Raw genomic sequence first — 18936 nt, 5'->3', positions numbered from 1 at the left:
CATGACCCTGTTCATTCATTAAAATTCGTAGAACTGTGAGCCAAAGAGTGAAGTTTATTGTGCATAAATTTAAAGTTAAATATAAATATAATTTTTTAAAAATATTTAAGTTAAATCTTCAAAGTTTCTGCTGCTCTCAGAAAATAGGTGAAAGAGGAAACTGTTAGGATACCAAGAAATCCCTACAATTATTTATGACCTAAGAAGAGGAAAAAGTATATTAAGACTCTTAGAGATATTTCTTAATAATTAATTAGGTTTTTCCATATTAAATTTTGACAGGAAGCCAAGTCTATTTTTTGCTGCTAAATATTGTTCTTTTCTACCTAACACCATTTGGAAAGGCAGCTGGCAAATTCTAGAGTTGTGAAACTCTTTTGTGTTCTTATCCAAAGGCAATAATGAAAAAACAACTATAAAAGTCCTACTCTATCTCTGAATGAAAGTTCTTTCTGCTCATCCCTATTTATTCAAAATCTCCAAAGAATTGCTCAGCTGTTAACTTTCTCTTTTCTCCTAATTAGTACTCTGTTTCAGCAAAAGCACTAAAAAGAGAAAAGGTGAATTCTGGTTGCCCAAAGGATGAGTCCATTTTCTCTCTCTCCAGTCCCCTTCCCATGAAAAGAACAAAACGGCTAACAGTAGATTTGTAGGCCCCACATACAAACAAAAACACAAACACAGTCTTATTTTAAAGGTTAAAGGAAAACAGCCTATTGTTCCTATTGTTAATCAGTTATTTTCAAAACATTAAGCTGTTTGCATTCAACTAAATGGATTTTGTAAATAGTTGCAGCCACGGTGTTTACTACAACATAAGTGTTTACTATTGTGAATTATAACTGTCCTTTCATTTGAATAAAATAATTAAAAAGTATCTCTATTGGGATAGCGAAATTAATTAGGACAATAAATGCAGTTGTCATTCCGGCTCTGCTGTCTGCCGGTTCTATAATAGTTCAATACTGATCTGAAGAGCTTAAATATGATGAGTGAATGTAAATCATAGAAAATTGTCTGCACTCACTGAAAGTTGAAATAAAAAGATCATTCTACTATATGAAGTTGGAGGAAGGAAGACAGCAATTATCTATTTGTTTCAGTATCTGTTATATAGCAATAGGAACACTGTACTATGCATAGTATACTTATTATAAAGTTGCTTCTTAATGGTAATAGACCACATCATAACAGGAAATTGGCTATACTGTTAGTCAGTATTTGTTGAAACTTAAATTTCATTGTTTAGACAAAATTATTGTGGTTGATATATGAATGAAGTCAGTTTTGCTACAGTAAATCCTTGGCTACGAGCGGAGTCAAAGAAAAACGAAACACTCAGGTAAAATGTAGGTTTCCATTATGGTACACCTGGTGGCAGTTTTCTGTTCCAGTTTAAGTATCAAGGAAACTTCAAAGAAGCAGGAATTCCAGGGATGTGATAGTTTGGGGTGGCAGAGAAGGATCAATTTCATCAGCCTGAGCCAAAGAGGTTGGTCAGGAGACTACCAAGAGAATACTGGGAACACAGGTCTTTAACTTCTACCTTGCTACTTTTGAGGAAGGGGGTTGACTGATGCTTGAAGTCTCCCTACAGGGCCTCCTGCTCCTGTCTACATTTCCCAATGCCCATAACTACCACCACCACCACTTCTACTACCACCACCAAAGGATGAAAACTTTAGTCTACTTCCCACTCCCACTACCTGCCTTGTTTGAGATCCGGGGCTCCTGGGCAGAGAAGGGGAGCCAGTTGCCAACTATTTATGATATTCAGATTCACATTATTGTTGTATTTTCCTGTATTTGGTAGATTGAAGAAATATAAACTTTTTTGAGAGAGACAAAACTGATGAGAAAAGGGCATAAAGCATAACAGCTAATGTGGATGCCTTAAACATCCATGTAAGAATACTTTTGTTCTTTATTATTGTGGGGAAAATAGGATAATTTAGTCAGGCTCCCTTGGCTCAGGTCTGATTGGGGGTCGAGCAACACATTCTTAATTCTTTGTAAACAAGTTGTGTGGGTGGAGTTAGTGTGCGTGTGTGCCAGTGTATCTTTCTGATTTGTTACATGTGTGTGTTCTTCAGTTTATGAAGCAGAGCCGGACGGCAGAGCTCGAGTCTGAAAATAGAGCATGTTTACTCTGCTGGCATCTGCTCCATTTGTCTTTGGACTTTGCCAGTAGCAGTCGAGTTTTGGCGTTTCTTTTTGAGCTGCTTAGCTCCTAGATGTGTGTGGGTGCTGAATAAAGACTATTCTTTCTTCAGCCAAGGCTCCAAGGAACTTTTTGCCAGTAACCTAGCTCATAGACCTGTGTGTGAAGGGTTTGTGAATGGGCTCAAGGGGTCTGTGAGCTCCAGACCCTAGCCCCAGCTCTACAACTCTCCAACACTCATCTTATAAATGTGGAAATGTCCCATGGATTCAACAGTAGGTATCTGAATTTTCCCTCAAGGCTCACTTTTATTTGAGAGCAGATTGCTTCTACTGAGTGACTATGGAAGGCAAATGAGAACAAAACCTCTAATTCTTATCAACTCCTCCTTCTAAGCTTATTCTTAGAAATGTCTCTCTCTGCCCCATATGAAATAGAAATGCAGTCTTCTTTTCCCAATAACAGTATTTGAGTAATACAACATTTCTAAGGTTAAGTCTGTCATGATCTAGTTATTTGATTTGTTTTGTTTTGTTTGGCGGGGAGGGGATTGGCAGAGACAGGGTAGGCTCTATTTTGGAAAAGAAAATTGGATTGGTTCTCAGTTGGGGCATGAGCAACAGGGGGTACCCCAGGCAGTAGACCCTCCCCAAGGATGGGCTGAGGTTGAGGGCTAGGGCTGAGCTTCAGATGGGTCTCCTGTTCCCCACACTCTCCAGCACAGCTGCCTCCCCAACAGGCTCTGGGGCAGCCACACAGAAGCGGGTAGGGCTGCAGTGGCTATTCACTTGGGCAGGACATCAGAGGACTCGGACACCAGCTTTCCATTGTGGGTCTCAATCTTCTTCACAACCCTGACTTTGGAGGAGCTGGTGCGAATGAAGGAGCTGGAGCTCCTACGACTGGGAGGAACTCAGGCCATAGCTCCAGCCGAAGCCCCCATAGGCCAAGCTCAACCTATCAGCTAAGTAGCTGCAGTTGATCTTTGCATGGTGTGGAACTGAGGCTCTTGCCAGAATCCTGCTGACATCATGAATCGTTGGGCTAGGGCTAATGTGGGAATCCTGCTCACAGCGCCAATTGTCAAGCTGGGGCTGGGTCTGAAGCTCACAGACCCCAGAAACCCATTCACAGACTGGGTCACAAACCCTTCACATGCCAGGCTGGGTCACCAGACCCCTTACACGCAGGTCTATGAGCTAGGTAACCAGCAAACAGGTCCTTCGAAGCCATAGGTTGGAAGACACGGCCGCATGGTGCAACGGCCCCAAGGTAGTAAACTCCAGCCAAGGTGGTGGCACTATTTTCAGCTGTATAGGTGCTGCAGCCCTGTGCAACAGAGCTTTCACTGGAGAGGGTCTGCCTTTGCAGGGTCTCTCATTTAGAATTCTGTCAGCCATAATCACCATGTCCACCCCTTCAGGGATGGGGGTTGGGCTGATAGCCTTAGTCCCTTTTTAAAAAGTCCATTGTACCTTTCAATCATTCCCGCTGCCTGGTGATGATATGGCACGTGTAATTCCACTGAATGAACCACTGGGAGGCCCACCTCTGAACCCCATGTCCAATAAAATGGGTTCCATTATCACTCTGTATAACTACAGGTCGACCATATATAGCCGTAAGGCTATTCAGTGACTTCACAGTTTACCTGGTCCAGGGCCTTACAAGGCCATACAAACAGAAGACCAGTAGATGTATCAACAGCTGTGAAGATGTATCTGAAATTCTCCGACCTTGACAGTGATCTGACAAAGTCCACTTGCCATCGAGTCAGGGGCACCCTTCCTCAAGTTATTTGCCCATCTCTATGGGGCACCTGCTGAGGGTGTGGACTCTCTTGAGCACACACTGGACATGCAAGACAGGCATTCACTACCTCTTCCCATGTTTTAGGCAAGGCCCATCTTTGAGCCACCATCCACCTGCTAGCATGCTGCATTCATCAATGTAACCACTGGGCTACATCAGCAGCGGGGGCTCTCTCCAGCCATCTTACCTTAGCCAAGGCATCGGCTTTATCATTTCCTGGACTGGCTAAGGGGAAGTGTCCTGTGACATGGAAAAGAGTTACTTCTTTCTCATGGCCCAATTCCCATAACACTTGCCACATGGCTTGTCCCCACAGGGGTCAGTGGCCTACCATCCACTGTTGATACTTCCAAGTAGAAATCCAAAGGGTTAAACCTTTGTACACAGCCCAGCTGTCAGTACAGATGGTTAATGGCTCAGGCTCATTTTTTATCACCATCCATACTGCTCTCAATTCAGCCCCTTGACTGCTTTGCCCTGTGCCATTTTCATACCACATGGTATCTGTTAAGGGCTAGACAGCAACAGCTGTCCATGATGCTGAGGGTCCCATGCTAGAGCCATCTGTGTACCAAGCTTGCTCTGTGACAGGTCCCTATCCTTCATGGAAAGGTGTAGCCTCCACCTCCAAGGATAAGGGTTGTGTCAGAGTTTCCTCCACAACCTCTACAGGGCCTACCACAGTTTGCAACTCTTTGGACAGAGGACTCATTAAAACAGTGCTCCTTTGTTCTATATATGCTCCCCATTTAGACAAAGTGGGAGTCTGAGCTACACCCATTTTAGGGTTGTTTGCCCACGTGCACAGCCAACCTATTATGGGGTATGTCATCCTTACTAGGACTTTGGTTGTTCCTGTGATAGCTTCAGTGGCTATTAGGGCAGAATACACAGCTGCTAACTGCTTTTCTATTAGGGTATAACGCACTTCAGCACCCTTCCACCCTCAACCTGCCCCGAAGTGAGGGGGGCTGATTAAATTATTCAATTTTCCTAACATATGGATACTTGTGTTTTGCATCCCAAACTCCAGCCAGCTCTCCTGGCCCTCCAGCAGTTTGTGGTAGGTGATGATCTTGATATCCTGGGCCAGGCTGACGCTCATGAGCTCCTGATACCTGTGCAGCTGACACACCATGTCCTGCTTGGCCTGCTTCTGAGGGGCCTCCGGGACCACAGATGTTTCCAGGATCTGGGACGGCAGCTCACAGATCTCCTCTTCATACATCTGCCTGAAGAAGTTGATCTCATTGGTCAGCCCCTTCGGGTGGGATTCCAGCTCTAGCTTGTTCATGCAAGCTTCATCCACATCCTTCTTGATGAGGACAAATTCATTCTCCACCTCTGTTTTCCACCAGCCCCTGCCTGTTCACAAGCTCCACCTCCAGCTTCACCTCCTGGCTCAGTGAGTCCAGCTGCCACCGATGGTTGTTTATGTAGCTCTGGAACATGTTGCCCATGTTGCTCCAAGCTGTCTTCTGTGGCTGCAGGAGGCTCCACTTGGTCTCCAGCATCTTGTTCTGCTGCTCCAGGAACTGCACCTTGCTGATAAAGTAGGCAAACTTCTTGTTGAGGGTCTTGACCTGCTCCTTCTCCTGGGTATGCACAGCCTGGATGTTGGGGTCCACCTCTGTCTGAAGAGGGCTCAGGGGGCTCTGGTTCACCATGACAGCTGTGATACCTCTCACACCCCAGCCTCAGTGTAGCCCCCACTCAGGCCCAAGCCATCGAGGAGCTGATGCGGGCACCTGGCCCACTCATGTAGGAGTGGCTGTTGAAGGCCCAGGGGCCAGAGATGGACAGCTTGTAGGACTTCTAGGTCACTCTCATGGACATGGTGGAGGCTGGAGTAGAGGCCGGAAGGCCAAACCAGATTGAGATTCGCAAAGGAGCTAACAGGCTGCTCTAGGTGGGAGTACGATCTAGTTTGAGAGTTCATCTAACACCCAGACTAAGAACTAAGAAAGTCAAAACCAAAACAAAACAAAAAAAGTCTGATAACTGGTACTTCATATGAGTTTCTGAATGTGTGCCCATTGCCCAGAGCCCCTAGCACATCTACAGAATATCAATACAGCCATCAAATCTGAGAGCTGAAAATTCCATAGAGCAACACAGAAAAGGAATCATTCCAGAGAACATAAGCTCCACAAATGAAGGTCTTTATTAAATGTTCCCTAAGTTTTGCAAATAAGGCTCTCCAAACTCCAGAAGTTGTTATCAGTGACTATCTGAATTTTTCTTTCTTTTCCTTCAGGGATACCAACATATTGAAACAGTGTTATGGTCCACACATCTGTTAACCAAGGCAGAAGGTGCAATTCAGAAAGACATACCTAACTAAAAGAAAGTGCATCTTTACATAATCACCCATGGTTTTGCAATGGTGTAAGTTTTATGATATCCATCTTACAGATTTATATTGCTATATGGGGTGTCACTTTGAATTATTGTTAGATTAATGCAACCACAAGGCCAGATTTAAGTGGAAGGTTTATGAAAAGTGTTTATGATAGGATCAGACAGGCTTCAGGCAGGATTAAACTTCAACTTTTTATGATTTGGGATTGAATTGCTTAATGAACCAATCAGCACTTTATTTTCTGCCTTCAGCCATACATTTTTTTAAGTGATGTTCAACTATTAATCACCAGTTTAGACTCCGATAGGTACTAAATATAAACACTTGTGAAACCTAACCCCTCATGAAGGAAGGCTATACTGTCTCAACAGAAGAAGATGTGAACAAGAAAAAAAAAAAATCAGCCTACCTCTTCAAACATGTTCATGGGATTCAAAGAATTATTTTCTTTCTGATAAACTTTTAGGACGAAAAACCGAAGTTTGGTCATGAGAATGTTCATATCCCCAAAGTTAAAATTTGAGTTGTTGCTAATTGCTCTCTTTAAGGTAAATCAAAAGCAATTAGCAAGATATTTCCTAATCAGCAATTTTAGAAGTATATTGACTATTTCTGGCAATTAAAGTGCCCAAAAGGTAGACAGGAATAAAACATTATTACAAGTATCTGAGGAGCTAACAAGAGAGAATCTTTTTAAAGATATTTAGCATGTTGAGAAACTTAACTATTAACCTCTAGAATCTTTTCCTCTACGGAGGAGAGAGAGTAGTTTTTAAAGATATTTTAAAGAATAATACATGCGTTGTGGTAGACCTATAACATGCCTCCTGAATACATGGATTCAGATATTCAATAGGATAAATAATGTTCCTTAAAATAAGTCAGCTATTTACTGTGAGAGTATTTCACAGCAAAACCATGCTACCCAAAAGTGTTGAACCTATCCCACATCTGTGGTATCAAACATTCCTTAAATATCTTAATGGCAATACACGTGAAAATTCTTAAAAGAAAAAAGGCCACTTTGTAAACATCAAATCAACATTTTGCAATCCATGGAATGTTGTAATATTTGTAAAGCATTTTAGTTTGTTCAGTGGCTTCACTATATCACATAATTTTATCTTCACAACAAGACGATGAGGGAATTAAAGCTCCACAAGGTAAGTGACCTCATCCAAAGTTCCAAATATAGTAAATGGCAGAGCTGAGACTCGAGCATGTATCTCTGGACTATAGAGTCTTGGGAGTTTGGCACTATACTCAGTATCTCCTATTGTTTAGAGCCTATGGATTTGTTACTTGAGAAATTTTGCTAAGCCTCATCTGCTAGTAAACAACTATGCTTTATCTCTCTGGATTCTTAAGTGGTAAAAAGAGCACTGGGCTTTGGAGTAAAAAAACAAGCAAATAAATTCAGATTCTATTGCTACAGTTTACTACTAATGGGCAACTCACTTTGCCTTTCCAAACGTCTGTTTCTACATATACAAGAAAAATCCCTATAATGTAATAAACTCATAAAATTTTCTACAAGTCAAATGAGACCATAAATGTTAAAGATGGTGGCAAAGTGCTAGAAATATTAAACATACATTATTTGTATTAATTAATTTCCACTTCCTCAAAAGTGTCTCATGTCATGCTTTGTTTACAATTGGTACTTAACTTCCAAGTCAGCCAGTTTCCACACACAAAAGCATCTAAGTGATTTAATTGAGTCAGACAACTATGTATTTTGAATAATGGTTGACTTCAAGTTCCATTCTGTTGTTTAAGTGACCAGTATGAATCTGCTGACTACAGTCAGTCACATAAGTTCTGTTAACAAAGAAACTTCTCATTTATTTAAAACATATTAAGAGGTGGAGAAGATCTGGGCCATTCAGAAACTGTAACAATTTTCTCTGTGGGAGCATTTTTTAAGAAACCCAAGAAGGAGAAAGCCAAAATATGAATTCAAGGTGTAAAAACATGAGAACAAAACATGAATTTGAGAGGGTCTAGAAACTGAGAAACAAAAAAGTTTGTACTATCCGTAGCAGAAGCAAACATTTAAGAGTTTACATGGTGCCAGGCAACCTGCTAAGCCAGTTTTAATAATAACCTGACTTCAGCCTCATATAATCCTTGTCAAATAAGTATTATAATATTATATATCATTCCCATTCCATAGCTGATGCTTGCAGAGGTAAAATGTTTTGTTGATGGGCACACAGCTGGAGGGAACAGAGTTGATGCCTAACCTATTTTTTTTTTTTTTTTTTTTTTGTGACTGGCCACACGGCGCTCAGCCAGTGAGCGCACCGGCCATCCTTATATAGGATCCGAACCCGCGGCGGGAGCACTGCTGCGCTCCCAGCGCCGCACTCTCCCGAGTGCACCACAGGGTCGGCCCCCTAACCTATTTTTATCATCACACACTAGAAAAGATGATTTCCCTCCCTTTGCATGGGTGTCTCCTGCCCCCTTGCTGTCCCTATCACTCTTTCTGAAGTCCTCTATTTCCTTCTCTAACTCTGGGCCTACGGTATTCTGGCTTTGCAGTTTCTTCATCCTATCCTTTCTCCAGGAATTATTGTTTTATTCCTGTATCCAAACACAGTATTATCAACATTTTTCAGAACTCTTGGTCTCATCCCATTAAGGATGAGAAGAGCAGGAAAGAAATAAAAAAGCAACTGTCCTTGCCTGAGTCTGCATGAATGAGGGAAGAGTACATGACGACTCATCATTCACTCATGAACTGAATAGTCACTCGTAGCTTAACGACAGGGAGACGTTCTGAGAAATGCGTCCAACATCATCGAGTGCACTTACACAAACCTACTACACACCTAGGCTATGTGGTATAGCCACCGCCATATACGCAGTTCATTGTTGACCAAAACGTTGCTATGCTGCACATGACTGTAGTTAAGTTCCATTTATTCAGGTACACAGTAAACCAGAAACAGGTGCACTCAGATTGTAGGGAAAGTCTGCACGGACACATCGGCTAGTTACCCACACCTGCACTTAGTTCCTGAAACATCCATCCTCTTTCTCCTGACCCTTGATTCTGCTGGAAGCCTCTCTCTTCTACTTTTAGGCCTTTAGTTTAAATGTCATGGTCTCAGAAAAGTCTTCTCTGATCTTGCTAAAGAATCTCCCAATTATTTTCTCTCTCAGCACAGTGTTTGTTCTCATTGTAACTTTTCACAATGTGTTATTGCTTCCAACATTCACTTCTTGTTAGTGTTCTAGAAGAGATCCTGGAAGACTAAAAATTTTCCACTCAAAACGTTGTATGACGTTTACCTAGTTCCAAAACAGTTCCATTACCTCAAGGTAACACTTACCCAATAAGCAGTTTCTCCCATTCCTCCTTCCCCCTAGACCTTGGCAACCACAAATCTGCATTCTGTCCTTATTGATTTATCTATTCCTGATATTTCATACAAATAGTCATACAAAATGTGACATTTTTTGTCTGGCTTCTTTCACTTAGCATAATGTTTTGGAGGTTCATCAACACTCTAGCATGCTATCAGCACTTCATTTTATGGCTAAACAATATTCTATTGTATGGATGTACCACGATTTATTTATCCATTCATCCATTGATGGACATTTGTGCTGCTTCCACTTTTTGGCTACTGTGAATAATTGCAGTTATATGTTTTTTAAAAGTCATATGTTTGAGAGATACATTGAAGTATTTACAGGTTAAATAATGTGGTATCTAGATTTTGCTTTAAACACCACAGCCAAAAAAGAAAAGTATATATAGATGAAATAAGATTGGAAAATCTTGATAATTATTGAAGCTGGGAGATGAGAACAGGGGGATTCATTATAATGTTCTCTCTACTTTTATGTATGATTGCAGACTCCATAATTAAAAGGGATTTTTTTAAAAGCCTTGGGAAACAGAAGATCTGAATTAGACTGTTTTTAATAAGACTAATAACATATTCTACTAGTATATAATGTATTATATATACTTCCTCTGGACCCCATCCCCCACAAAAAAAAAAAAATATCATACATGCAAAATGTGTACCAGGGCTGGTTAGGGGGAAGAATGTAGTCTGGAAAGTTAATAAAATACTAACTAGATCTTGTTTAGGAATTATAATTAAAATAAAATTTCCTTCCCACCCAGAAAACTTCTCCACAATGGTAGAGGACAAAGAAAACGATTTTATTTAATGAACGTGATGCTCATCACTGGTAAACTGCTAAGAGATTCCAAAAGTAAAAGACTCCAGAGAGAAGGAAAGCTCACAGTCAAGCAGATCCAGCTCATTACGTGTCCTCAAGAGGAACAATAACTAGTCCTCAAGTCACAGAATTTGACAGCACCTTTTTCACACACAGTTCATCCCAATTTCAGTAGGTACGTGGGTGACCATCTGTGTTAGCTGATTGGATTTATCAAAAGAAAAATAAACTTCTTGTACCTTTATAACAAGAGGTAGTTTTGAAACTTGGAGAGAGGGGTTTAACTAAAGTTAGCGTCCTACCCTCCACAGAAACTGGGAGATAGGGGCACCATCTTCCTTGATTACATCCCAAAAAGATGGTTCTAAGGTCCTTGAGAAAAATATTCCTTAGTCATAAAGCTAGCTTGAGGCTTATTTAACTTTTAAGAAAGTTTTACATGTATTTCAAACAGACAGAGAATAAAGTTACAAGTTTTCTAAAGTAAATACTCTAAGGAAAAGGATCAGAGGACTTTCCCCTTATTTTTAACAGGAAGAATTAAACCTCTTATTTGTCATTTGTATTTGCCACTACAAGCCTCCTGTGATATTTTAAAATTAAAAAGAAAAAGACATAAGAACAGATTATCTCATTAAAAATCACCACTATAATGCTTTGTTTCCAAACTATGTGTGATGGCAGCTTGTTTAAAGGTAATATATTCAAGTCAGGAATAAATCTGTAGTTTGCCTGACATACGTGTAGAAAGGTCCACTGGAGCAGACCTTTTCAGACTTTAATGTGGTTTTGAATCACCTGGAGATCTTATTAAAATGCTGATTCTGACTCATTAGGTCTGCATGGGGGCCTGAGATTCTGCATTTCTAACAAGCTCCTTAGCAAAGCTATGTTGCTGATCTGCGACAACACATTGCATGTCGGGGCTCTATATCACTTATTCTCAACATTTACTCCCCAAATCAGCAGCATCACCAGGGAACTTGTTAAAACTGCAGATTCCTGGGGCTAGCCTCAGACTACTGAATCAGAAACTATTCTGCCCTCCTGGTCATTCTGATGTATGCTAAAATGTGATCACCTCTCCTGTAGATTAACGGTTCTCAAATTTAGATATACATTGGAATCACCTGGGAATTTTCCAAAAAAATTAAAAATAAAAGCACTGATGCCTTTGTCCACCCCACAGGATTCTGATTTAATTGGCATGGGGCAAGACCTACATATCGGTAGTTTTAAAATCACCCCGGGTGATTCTAATATGCAAGGGTTGAGAACCTCTGAACTAGAAAGTAAACTCCACACAAGCAGGAATTTGTTTGGTTATTGCTGAATCCCAGGTGCCTAGAAAAATGCCTGGCACTAGTTCACATCCCATAATTATTTATTGAATGAGTGAGTAAATAAAAAGATGAGCAGAAAAACAAACCCTTGAGTTTCTCTAAAAAGTTTGCTTGATGATATTACAAAAGAAATATCATATTCATCATCTTTCTCTCCAATGGGAGAAGAACACAATGCAGACATGACACTTTCCACCAAAACACATTTGAAATACCCCTCATCATCACAGTAACATTCTGGGGCCAGAAAATATTGACTCAAAGCTCACAGATTTTTTTTAAGTCAAAGAACCAAAACTAAATACAGTTATTAAGTGTAACAAAAAAGCAATAAAACATGAAGTTGGCAAGTCGTGGAAACTACTGACTCACTGTTATAGAGACAAATAAGGGCTTAGGACCTGAAACTTTCAACAGTCACAGTGGCAGAGGACAGGGTTTCCGGCCAAAGCAAAATAGAAACTCTATTTTGGCCACCCTAGTTAAAAGGTCAAGTGAAGAAGATAAAAACTGATGCAAAGACCCCACCGTACAGTATTCATAGTTGTAAATATGTACTGAGTTAATGTATAATAAAATGTGTAATTTTATAGGAAAGATTCAATCACACTGTATCTCAAAACAGAACATTATCGCAACATTAACTTTTCATCATAATGTATAGAAAGGACATACGTTCATTTTTGTTGGAATAGAACAAAAATAAAAAAAAGCAGGCAAGGGATATGCATACTTTAGGAGACAGTCATTTGTTGCTGTCAGGCTTCTCTACACTAACTCATCACTCCACGTATTCTCCAGGCAAACCACTGCAGAATGTAGGACATCAAATTAAAAGAGCTCTTCTCCCAAATCGCAGTTTGCCAAGGAGTGTCTAATTCAATATTTAAACCAGCAAGGGGTTAACTGCACATTCACCTAAAGGCTGCCCAAATATAGGTTATCTGCTGCTGAGGCCCAGAAATTAAGCACAGGAAGTTAATCCCGGAGAAATCAGTGCATTGGGAAGAAAAAGGAGACACAGGGACTCGTTTTCTTGAAATAGAGTTTTAAAATGGGGCATTCTGCATAAAGAAAAAAAGCCAACTTCAAGGTTTTAGGATTAAGGTATAAAATCAGAATAAAATAAGCCAAAAGGATAAAAATGCTGAGCTACTACATTGAATTTCTTGAGTTTCTCTTTATTAAGGGCTCTGTTGTTCCCAGGGCTGGAGGATATACAGATCAAAAATGTCATTTAAATTTAAGTGGCCACAGGAACAGGAAGCCGCACAACATATTATCATTTCAGTGACTTCAGGGTAATATGAATTAGTCCAAAAAGGTACAAAGGATCTTTATTGGAAAATTAAATGGAACAAAACGGCAGGCTGTAAAATGGTTCACTATAAATATATGAGAATTTCTTATACACAGAGGTAACACCATGTATTTTATTTAAGGCCTAATATTAGGAAAATCTAAAAATCCACATAATAAGTTACTTTTAAGGCTTCTCAACTTATAAATTCCCAGAAAACATAGAGAAACATTTGTTATTTTTCTGCACTTATTATCTTTTTAATTGAATTTTTAATATCAAACTTTCTTCTTTGTAACACAGTATTCAAGAACAAAATGTAAAAAGTCACAACTCTTACAATATCTTGTTATCAAAAAACTATTATCATAAAGAAGGTAATATACAAGTTCTTTGATTCAGAAAGGAAATTCAAGTCCAGAGGTCCTGCACGGAAAAGTAGGGCCAGACAAAAACACTTTCCCAATGAGCAGCCGTATTTGGTGCCCAAGCATCCAAACCAGATTAAGGAGGAATAGAATGGGTTTCTAAGAGAAGCAGAGGGAGAGTGAGGTTTGAGGTTTCATTGTAGGAAAGAGACTCTCTACACTTAGGCTAATTAGGTGCTCCCTGTTCAGTGTGGGAGGCCCATGGCAGGGAGGTTGTGCGTCCAGAAAATGTACGTAAGTGTTGGGTGCAGCACAGGCAAGCTACTTGGTGGTCTACTGTAGAGTGCCTATAGTCTTAACAGCAACTCAGCCAAAGGTGTAAAACTTGAAAGAATGGGATATTTATATTCTTCTTAGGAAAAAGAAAACAAATTCATGATTCAGAGATGTAGCCAAAGGTGCATTATATAAACTCCTGGAAAGAACACGATCTGGGCATACATAGCATCCTACGCCAGGTCGTATCAGCCTCCACCCTCTGCACTACTCCCAACTTCCTATCCCCAGAAACAGACTTAAATATAAAAATAGGGAGAATTATATGTCAACACTGGACTCTGGAGAAACAGCATTCTTCTACAGAGTCCAGTGTTCACATGCCACAAACTTTTGAACAGTTCTGCTGAAGAAGTTTCAAATACACCAACTGGAAATGGAAACTTTTTGCAGACACCATGCTGCCTACCTACTGTTAATTCTTTTCTTATCTTCACTACAGACCCTAGATGGTGATATGCCCCGCTTAAAAACAACAATAAAACCCTTCCATGTCTCTCAGCCACTCTTCCCAACAGCCAGGAGGGGCAACACTACCTGTTCCGGCCAGTAGACAAGCAGAAGCCTGCTGAGGATTTCTGGAAAATTCTTGCTTTCCTGACAAGGGTTCTACCCCTTCCTTCTTGATTCCTTTTTCTTTGGCCTGGAGTGTGTGTTTGTGACTGCACTAGACTCAGCCCCAAAATCTGTGAGTGACACATACTACGGGGTACTTATGAGATTTCAGTTCTTCATATTGTTAGTGTTAAGAAAATATAGAGGGAAAGCTTTATAACACTGGATTTGGTAATGATTTATTGGCTATGACACCGAAAGCACAGACAACAGAGAAAAAACAGATAAAATAGATTGTGGAAATTAAAAACTTTTGTGCAAAGGACACTTGCAAATCATACATCCGGTAAGAGATTAATATCCAGAATATATAAAGAAATCTTACAACTTAACAACAATAACAAAAAAAAAAGCATTAAAAAGTGGGCAAAGGAGGGCCAGCCCATGGCTCACTTGGGAGAGTGTGGTGTTGATAACACCAGTGCCACAGGTTCAGATCCATACCTAGGGATGGCTGGTTAGCTCACTTGGGTGAGCGTGGTGCTGGCAACACAAAGTCAAGGGTTAAGATCCCCTTACCGGTCATCTTTAAAAAAAAAAAATGGGCAAAGGACTTACATAGACATTTTTCCAAAGAAGATACACAAATGGCCAATAAGCATATAAAAAGATGGTCTACATCACTAATCATTAGGGCACTGCAAATCAAAACTACAATGGGATATCACTTCACACATCACAAAAGTGTTAGCAAGGATGTGGAAAAACTGGAGCCCTCATATATGGCTGGTGGGAATGCAAAATGGTGCAACCTCTGTGGAAAACTATATAAGAGGGTTCCTCAAAAAAAAAAAGTAAGCATAGAATTACTTTATGATCTAACAATTTCACCTCTTGTTATAGACTCCAAAGAACTGAAAGCAGGAACTCAGTCATCTGTGCACCAGAGTTCACAGAAGCATTATTCACAACAGCCAAAAGGTGAAACAACACAAATGTTCATCTGTAGATAAATGAATAAACAAAATGTGGTATATACATACAATGGAATATTATTCAGCCTCAAAAAGAAACAAAATTCTGATACATGTTACACTATGGATGAATCTTAAAGATATTATGCTAAGCAAAATTAGCCAGAAACAAAAGGACAAATATTATATGAATCTACTTATATGAAGTACCTGACATAATCAAATTCATAGAGATGAAAAGCAGAATAATGGTTAGGGCCAGGGAGTGAGGTAGTTTCTGTTTCATGGGTGCAGAGTTTCAGTTGAGGATGATGAAAATGTTCTGAAGATGGACAATTGTGATGGATTCACAAGGTGAATATATTTAATGCCACTAAACTGTGCAATTAAAAATGGTTTAAATGATAAGTTTTGTCATGTCTATTTTGCCAAAATAAAAAAAAATTAATTGTTAGTATTATACCTTAGATTAGATGTCCCAAATTCCATTCCTGTTTATGCTTTATTCTTTTTCCAGGTCCAACAGGAAGAGCTGAGATGTGCTAGCCTTTTATGTTCACCTGGCTCAAATACAGGCTCTTGAGGATTACTGGACATCACTTAGTATAATATTAGCTCTGAATCTGTTAACTGAATAAAGTTTGCTCTGGCTTTATATTTCAGAGACCCAGTGTGTCACTTCACCCTGGTAAATTATTGACAAATAAATAATAAGAAATGAGGGTTCTAAAAAGAGTATATCACCTTTTGGGGTAAAGACAAAAATTACTGTAAATCAAAAGGCCAAAAAATGCATTAAAAAGGACAGTTCCTGGACCTGAAAAGCTCTGTCTCTTTGGAGTCATATCAGCTAAGAAATCTAGAAGGGACCCAGAGTGATATAAAAAATGTGCTTTAGTCTTTATTATCACCACAGGAACAGAGGTAGAATGAAAAGAAAGAAAGAAGGCGGAGGGAGAGAGGTTGGTTGGCTAAACTTGAGGATTAAAGAGATTTCCTTAGAATAAAGGAAACACAGTCTAGACAGATGCTAAAGGAAAAATGAGATGCTGAAGGCAAGAACAAGAAGACAAACATAAAAGGTGAAGAAGATACACCAGCCCTAACTTTTGAGAGCCAGTCTATCAAAAAAAGGGGAAGATGCTTTAGTTGTTCCCACATCAGATATGGTGACTACAGCCCCAAAGACATAAATCAGGGGATGAGCAGTAGGATCTCAGCAAACAGATGACTATTCACACAGCCCGCCAAGTTTGTGGGACTGAAAGAATAAATTACATAAAATATAAACAGATTTGAAAGGAGAACACTGGAAAGATCAATGTCAATTTTTCAAAGGATTGTTGGATGTGCTTTCAGATTATATGAGCCTGGTCTCTTACAGAACAGACATGAGAAAGCTCAGGAGTTAGAAATCTAATAAAAGGCACCAAAAAGAAGAGAGAACCTATTATAAGAGAGCCAGGCAGGACGGTACAGAGCCTGGGCCTGACTTAGGTATTGGTCTGATGGGAGACTGTCTTTCAGGTGGAATCACCAAATGCAGGGTGGTGATGGCAGACAGTGCTTGAACCACAGATGCACTCAGGAGGCACAGAATCTTTACTCTCACCTCTTTCACTGTGGGAGACCCCAGAAACCAAACTTTTAAAATCTTAAGGAAAACAAACGCTTAGGCCAGAAAGCGAAACGGAATGTAAGGAAAGACAATACGTAGATGCAACAATGTTTTTCCTACATTGATTAAAGAAGAGAGACCAACCGAAGAAAAGCAATGCCAGGAAGGAACGTGGGGAAAACTGAGACAAACAAAATATGAAGGCATAACCTACTACTTGAGAAAAAGATGTAGGAGAAAGGAATGCTACTCAAGCCTGGAACTTTTCAAGGCCAAGGAAAGGCAGTGCCTCCATGAGGACATAAACAGGTCTTGGCCCTCACCAGGGGGCGCTGTGGACACAGGCTTCAGAAGCATCAACAAACCTTCAGGTCGGGAATCATAGGAACCAGCTGAGGGTTATTCTCCAGCTGGAACAAGTGTGGGGACCAGGGGAAAATATCTACTAGAAAGCAGATTGCCCAGACCAAAGCAATTCTACAAAAAGCAGTAGCCTCAGGCCAGTGGCCCAGGACTAAAAACACCTGTTCACAATACAATGTGAAAGTGATGTCATTGCATTCAGTGTAGAACTAGGACACCAGAATCCCAGCACTCAGAGGCAAGACTGAAATTAAGAAGTTTTGAATATGCTGGAAAGTTTTCTCTAATAAGATCAATAACAGTAGCTGTGACCATTCTAAGCTTATCAATAAGAAGATATCGACAAAATAAAATTTAAAAAAAAAAAGATCTTATTGATGAGAATACGAATAGTGAGAAAATGCAAAAACATTTCCCTCTCCTCCCCAAGCCCACCTCCCATGGCAAATATAGAAACCAGTGCTATAGTCAATTCCCTAAATGGAGATCCCCCTGCCTCCCAGTTTAGGTTTATGTTTATAGATCAGCATCTCAAAAACTGACAAACTGACTGGCACCTGATACAGATGAAACCAAATTTTTCTCTGCCTGCCTACTCTCCTTTATGTACCAGTGAGTCTCAGTAGTAAAATGGGTTTGAACTGTATTAGGAGCTGGGTATTTTTGAGACTGGGTATTTTGTTTTCTAAATTTTGTGGGAGGAGAGGGGCATTTCCATATAAGGTGAGTAAACTGTGGCTCTCCATCTACCATGAACTAGGGACCCAGGCAAATTCCCCATCACACGGATTAAGGAATAGGCTAAATAACAGATAAAGGAGACACTAACATAGTCCAGGAATCAACAGGAAAATAGAAGGCTTGGGCCCTTGAACCTCCCACCATCCCATGAAGAAACATGCCAGGATCTGGGCCCACAGTGCAGCTCTGCATTCCAGTGGAGGCTCTGCTCTCTCCCCTGCCACCCCATGCATCTTTTTGCTTGTCACTGGGGGAATACAGAGGTTGCTTGTTACCAAGCAGTCTGGATTTGTGGGCCCAGGTGTTTATCGGAGTTCACTGGGAATACCTAATACCCAGCAGCTAGAGGCCATGGGTCCTGTATCAGTTGCACCTGTCAGGGAAGAAACAATGTGGTCCCTTGGGAAAAAGTTGGGTGTAGCCCTTCCCACAGTGGGCAGGGGACCCAGTCACAGCTAACTCATGATTCCAGCAATTCTGTTCATTTTATTGCACAGATGATAGAATGATCTTAGAGCTTCACTGAATCTTCTTTAAAAGTGACACACGGAACAGAATGATCTTTCTTCTGAAGTTCTGAAAAAGCTGCACGCAGTCGAATAGAAGATAGTCTGGTCCACAGCTGCTGAAAGAACTTCAAGTCTTCCCGGTGATCACAAATGCTTCAGCTAAGACTCATCAAATAAGAAACTAGAGAGCATGAAGCTTTAATTTGTTTTGAATTTTAATCAGTATGGGCAAGAAAATTTGACTTGCTATTTTAATTCCTTCAGATTTAACTTTCTTGGACTTTAATT

General features: G+C 40.2%; 1 pseudogene; it reads right to left on the bottom strand.

Moving 5' to 3' along the window:
• Positions 1 to 4919: 4919 nt before the first annotated feature.
• LOC134372742 (keratin, type II cytoskeletal 8-like) lies at positions 4920 to 5848 on the bottom strand (annotated as a pseudogene).
• Positions 5849 to 18936: the final 13088 nt, after the last annotated feature.

This window comes from Cynocephalus volans, chromosome 3 (assembly GCF_027409185.1).
Source record: "Cynocephalus volans isolate mCynVol1 chromosome 3, mCynVol1.pri, whole genome shotgun sequence".
In the NCBI taxonomy this organism is placed as follows: Eukaryota; Metazoa; Chordata; class Mammalia; order Dermoptera; family Cynocephalidae; genus Cynocephalus; species Cynocephalus volans.
This window is presented reverse-complemented; position numbering and strand designations above follow the sequence as displayed.